The following is a 6,204-nucleotide window of genomic DNA, read 5'->3' as shown; positions in this document are numbered from 1 at the left end:
TGCTGGCCACGCTGCTTTTGATGCAGCCCAGGATACACTTGGCCTTCTGGGCTGCGAGTGCACATTGCTGGCTTCTGTCCAGCTTTTCATCAACCAGTACCCCCAAGGCCTTCTCGGCAGGGCTGCTCTCAATCCCTTCATCCCCCAGCCTGTAGTGATACTGGGGCTTGCCCCAACCCAGGTCCAGGACCCTGCACTTGGCCTTGTTAAACCTCATGAGGTTCACACGGGCCCACTTCTCCAGCTTGTCCAGGTCCCTCTGGATGGCATCCCATCCCTCTGGCATGTCAACCGCACCACTCAACTTGGTGTCATCTGCAAACTTGCTGAAGGTGCACTCGATCCCACTGTCTATGTCATTGATGAAGATATTAAACAGTACCAGTCCCAATATGGACCCCTGAGGGACACCAACCACCATTGATCTCCATCCAGACATTGAGCAATGGTCAAATTCATTGTGGGAATGACTCCATCAATGTCTTCAATGAATAAGGCTATAGGGAACATGGTATTACTGATCTGTTATAATATTTTCCCTTCTATATCCCATAAGATGAACTTGACTATATTAAAGTTTGGACTGGAAATATTTTATCAGAAATGTCCTGTCCCAGCTTTTTTCCACTTTAAAATATTGACAATAAATGGACATATGATTATCTTACAAATGTAAAAATTGTGATTGCTGCTGTTGTCTCATTATTTTACTTTGCTATATGAATAGTTTTTCTCTGGGTGGCTAGGCAGATCACCAAATGTCACTGTCTATATTAGGATAGCTACTCATTTCAGGATATAAAATGTAAACTTGTAGACATTTCATATTCATATTTTGTTAAAAAAATAAATTATAGTAGGTTTCCAAAAGGCACTATCTATAATTTATATATAGCTCTCAGTAAAACAGAAGCCATCAATATTTAAATGCATTGACAGGAAGTAAACAAAACCAAACAGCTCCAAAGAGGTGTAACAGATAAAACAGTTTTTCAAGATTTTACTGGAGACATTCAAAGTTCTACTAATGTAATCTAGAAGTTAAATTCTACTACCATTGGATCTAATAGTACACAAAAGAAACTGTTCCTGAGAAGCAGAGGGACACAGAATCATTCCATGCTGTCTCTTAAAATCAGACAAGAGCTGGACTCATAGCATTCTGTGACAGGAATCAAGGAACAGTATTTTGTAATGCACATATTTGTTAACCCTGAAAAACCTGTACAGACTGCTCACTACTGAAAAATTCTATAGTGATCCTTCTGGTTAGGATGCTTGCAGGTCTGCTATTGAAGCACAGAAAAATGTCTTACACAGAAGAATGCATTTCATCCTGTTATGAGTCATTTGTTATGAATAGTGTTTACAGACTTCCTGTACAACACATTTTACAACATACCCTCACATTTGTCAGTGTTATTTCTGCTATAGTTAAATCCACATAAATACTAATTTAACAGATAAATATTATGCCAAACCAGGAAAATATCGCTGGTAGTATTCTTTAAACAATTATTTTATTGTCCTAAGGCCTCTTAGATTGTGTATGTGTTCTCTTAATTTGTTAATTTTCATTTACTTTCTTTTCACCATTATTTTCTTAGACTTGATAGTAGTCCTAAGTGATGCTCTCTGCATCAAATATCTCTGACATTTATGCTTTTGCTCCTGCTTGGCTAGAAGGCCTACCTCTGCACAGTAAATTTCCTCTAAAAAGCACACAGTCTTCGCCTCCTTCCCACTGTTCACTTGGCATGTCATAGACTGCCAATCAGTGTTGGTTTTTTTTTCCCTCAATACTTTTATCACCCTGTGTCATCTGGATTTTCAAGCAATATACCCTACTTTAGATGCCCATAAAATGTGTCTGCTTTGATTGTTTTTGTGCACTAAATATTAGCAGACACGATTGGTGCAACTTCATCTTCTGCATGCATGATTATAATTTTTTTCCCCTTCATCAAAAGAGAGAACATTTCCAGAAGTAGTGCAGGGGTGCTGCTCACTTTCTCAGCCAATTCTTTAAGATGCTGAATGCTGTGAAAAATAGTGAGCAGTCCTCCCTCACCTTGGAATTACAGATATTAGATGACAACACATCCTGAAAAATGAGACAATAAATAAAAGAAAATATTAAGGTGTATATGCAATTTTAAACACCAAGTACACTCCAAATGAAACAACACATTTCAGCCATAATGTCTTTTCACAGTTCTGATACAGCTTACATTGTCTCTTACTTCAATTCATCTTCAAATTGTGCTGTATCCATAATATCAGTCAGACTATTCTTAAAACATTCAAGGACATCCTTTCAAGTGGAAGAGTCTCAGCAGACACTTCCCTTTTTATGGTTTTGCTGTAAAAGGGTATTATAACATTTTCCTATTTGTCTCATTCAAGCAGTGCTTTCCCACACCATGCACAAAGAAGCAGTGAGAAAATGGCTGTAGCCATGTATGACTGAGAAAAACTGATACCAGCACTCTTGAGGCAGCTGTACTTCAAAGGATTTGAAAGTTTGTTTTGATAAAAGATAAAGGGACCAAAGTTCAAGTTCTGTGATCAGAGGCACAAAAAAGGGTATCTTCTGATAAGCTTCACTTGTTAGCTTTGGACTGTGTGCACTCGGACTGTCAAAGTTGCCAGTATGGCTAAGCTGGATAAGAAAATGAGTGACACAAAGAAAATAAGGGCCACAAAGAAAGTCAGATGAGAAATATATGAGCACTTGTCAATGGTGGGAATCATAGGAGAACTGAGTCTGCTTTGGTATGTTTAACTGATTTGTACAAGAAGTATTTCATAGGCATCAACCACACAAAATGCAATAGTTGCAGTCTCCCTAAACTGGTAATGCTTGCCTACAAAAAGGGAGAATCACCCTATAAACAGGTTATGGACTGAGTTCACTTGCATATATTCTCTCCAAGGCACTCTATTTTTTCTGCAGGGCCCACAAAGCTCTGAGATTCGAATTTGATTCTGCAAATCATAGGATCACAACAAAATTCAGCCTGGAAGAGACCTCTAAAAATCATCTGGTCTGACCTCCTGCTCAAGACAGGTTTAACTTCAGATCTATAATTTTCTCTCATTTCCCTTTTGCTGTGATGTAAAGTAGCTAGTTAGTCAGCAAAGAACTTTATTTTGCTAAGACAATCTTTCATTTGTTAAGCTTACTTCAGAATCTGCCTGCTATCGTTGTAGATATTGTAAATATAATATGGATACAAAACTAAGAAGTGCAATATTTAGTATGTTCTTTACAATATCTTTTTTTTTTTTGTCCTGTTTGTTCTGTAGTCTCTTAGGCATTAGAAAAACTCCTGTAGTTTCCTTTTAAAATGGGTAATGATCACACATTCTTGGTATGGTCCTCAATGACATACAATTTTAAAGTCACAGTTTAGAGAACCATTAAGGAAAAGAACCTGATAAACACTCTTGGAAAAGTGAGAAGTCCATTAAAAAAACCAAGTTTTATAACTGGGAACTGGTCACGCTTAAAATGAAGATTCACCTATCACTTTAGTGTACACTTGTCTGTGTCTCTTACTGATGGATTAATCTTCTTATTTTATTTCATCATTTTTTCTTTGAGCTTTTTCCTTCGCAGGCTTCCTTTTCTAACAATTTAGCTTGTGGTAGCTCCTTAAATAAATTTTCATACATTTCCTGTCCTGAAGACCAATCAATTTAAAATGACAGCCAAAGAGAAAGAAGAATAATGCTCTCCTTTAAAGATTTTTTTTTTTTTCCTGGATGGTATCTGGCTTTATTGGTGGTAGTTCTAAGTGGATTTTTAATCAGTCAGCATTGATTTAGATAGTAGAGGTTGTCAATGTTGTCTTACTAAGTCCTCATGCAATGTTAAGAAAAATAGACCCTTCAATGCTTTCCAGCACACATTCAGCTTAGCCTGTGCAGTTTTGAAAAAAAGTATAGCATCATGAAACTTAATAGATTTCTTTTGTGTCTGTGTTTATTAATCCCTACTTGCACAGTATGAAAAATATAAACTAAACAAAACAATTGACTGAAAGTGTTATGAAAAATTACCTAGGAATGAATATATAATGGCTTTTAAAGGGTTGTTCCTTTGTAGTTCAATTGATATTGTGCAATTTTACATATGAGATTTGTAATTTAAATTAGAGGTAAAATCCTGTGGTACTGGAGAGGATGAGAACAGAATGTTAAATATAGACATTTTCTGCATTAGCCTCTTGCAGTTTCATTTTCTGTTCCATTAACTTTCAAGCTTTTGCATGTTGGTTTGCAGGTAGATTTCTAACTAACTGACAATCAGAGTTTTAAGCCTCATATAATGTGTATATAGAAATATGTGGTGCTCAACTCAACTTCCCCATTGTGGCATTTCCAAGCTGAGGATAAAGAGAACAAGCTACTCTAAAGTGGCATTAGTCATGCATGACTGCTCAGAGGTGTCTGCTGGTTTAGACTGAGCATTCTGAAGTACACACTTTTATAGCCATAACACCTTGAGAAATATTGGAAGCATATGTGTAGAGAGGGTGAAGGACAGCATTTGCAAAGTGGTTCTAAGAGATTATAGAAATCAGTTTTGAACACAATGTGCTACACAGGTGCTTGGAATCATGCATATGTGAAGCACCTTTGAGGGTTTAATGAGCAAGAGCACCGTTTGCTAAAGGTAGAAGTGCCTTATGAGCACCCCCTAGAATATTTCTGCATGTGGAATTTTTGTGAAGGAAAAAAACAGAAGGCTAAATTCACTGAGGAGCATACATACCTAATTATTACTTAAGATCCCTAATGCAAACACTGAAGTGGTAGTAAAAATTGAAAAAACTCCAGTAAGCTGTGGCCTAAACATGTAACCCTAAGCCTGAGTCATATCTTCTATTCAGTTTCTATTAAATTTCAGTTGTCTAAGCTTTTCCTGGAAATAGTGGTAGCCCTCTTCAAAGACTGATTTATTCCACTCTGGTGTGTCTCCTCCTGTTTGCTGATCATTCAAGGGATCCAAACGTTAGCTTCATATAAGAACCTAATCATCAGATACTTAACATTCATTAAAAGAAATACCACCTCTGAATATATTAGCTGTAATATAGATATTAGATATTAACGCTCATTCGTGAATGGTCTAACCACCAGGCTACGGTAGGTCTGTGATGGGTTTCTCTTAGTCTCTTCTGATGAAGTTCTTTCACTTCATATGGATTCTTTCAACACACAGCGAACACGAACAAGTGATTAATTCTTTAGTCATATGGTCATCCTCAGCTTGGAAGTGCCATGATGGGGAAGTTGAACTGAGCATCACATATTTCTATATAAACATTATAGAAGGCTTAAACTGTTTCCAGACCTAGGTGACATCTGAGATCTAATGATATTTTCTAGCTAGAGGTTGCCCACAGAGCTCCAAACATACCTAACCTGAATAAAAGATCAGGAAGAATGAGGTTACTGCCTTCCTTTCCTTGAAAAGCCTCACCAAATTTGTGTTAATGTAATGACTCACTGAGAAGGGCTCAGATCCCCATTTTTAAAAACAAATCATAGAATCATAGAATCATAGAATCATTAAGGTTGGAAGAGACCTCCAAGATCATCGAGTCCAACCATCAACCCAACAACACCATGCCCACTAAACCATGTCCAAATGCGCTAACCATATGGCTAATGTCATAACTGTCCTATGAGGAGTGACTAGGGACTCTGGGTTTGTCTAGTTTGGAGAAAAGGAAACTGAGAGGTGACCTCGTTGCTCTCTACAGCTTCCTGAGGAGGGGAAGTGGAGAGGGAGGTGCTGATCTCTTCTCCCTCTGTGACAGGACATGTGGGAATGGTTCAAAGCTGCACCGGGGAGGTTTAGACTGGACATTAGGAAGCATTTCTTTACCAAGAAGGTGGTCAAACCCTGGAACAGGCTTCCTAGAGAGGTGGTCAATGCCCCATGCCTGTCAGTGTTTAAGAGGCAGTTGGACAGGGCCCTTAATAACATGCTTTAACTTCTGGTCAGCCCTGAAGTGGTCATTGGTCAAATGATTGTTGTAGGGCCCTTCCAAATGAACTAAACCTATTCTATTCTATTCTATTCTATTCTATTCTATTCTAAAGAATTAATCACTTGTTCGTGTTCTCTGTCTATTCTATTCTATTCTATTCTATTCTATTCTATTCTAAAGAATTAATCACTTGTTCATG

Source organism: Pygoscelis adeliae, unplaced genomic scaffold, assembly GCF_000699105.1.
Source record: "Pygoscelis adeliae isolate BGI_AS28 unplaced genomic scaffold, ASM69910v1 Scaffold111, whole genome shotgun sequence".
NCBI lineage: Eukaryota > Metazoa > Chordata > Aves > Sphenisciformes > Spheniscidae > Pygoscelis > Pygoscelis adeliae.
The sequence above is the reverse complement of the archived record's forward strand: the minus strand, read 5'-3'. Positions refer to the sequence as shown.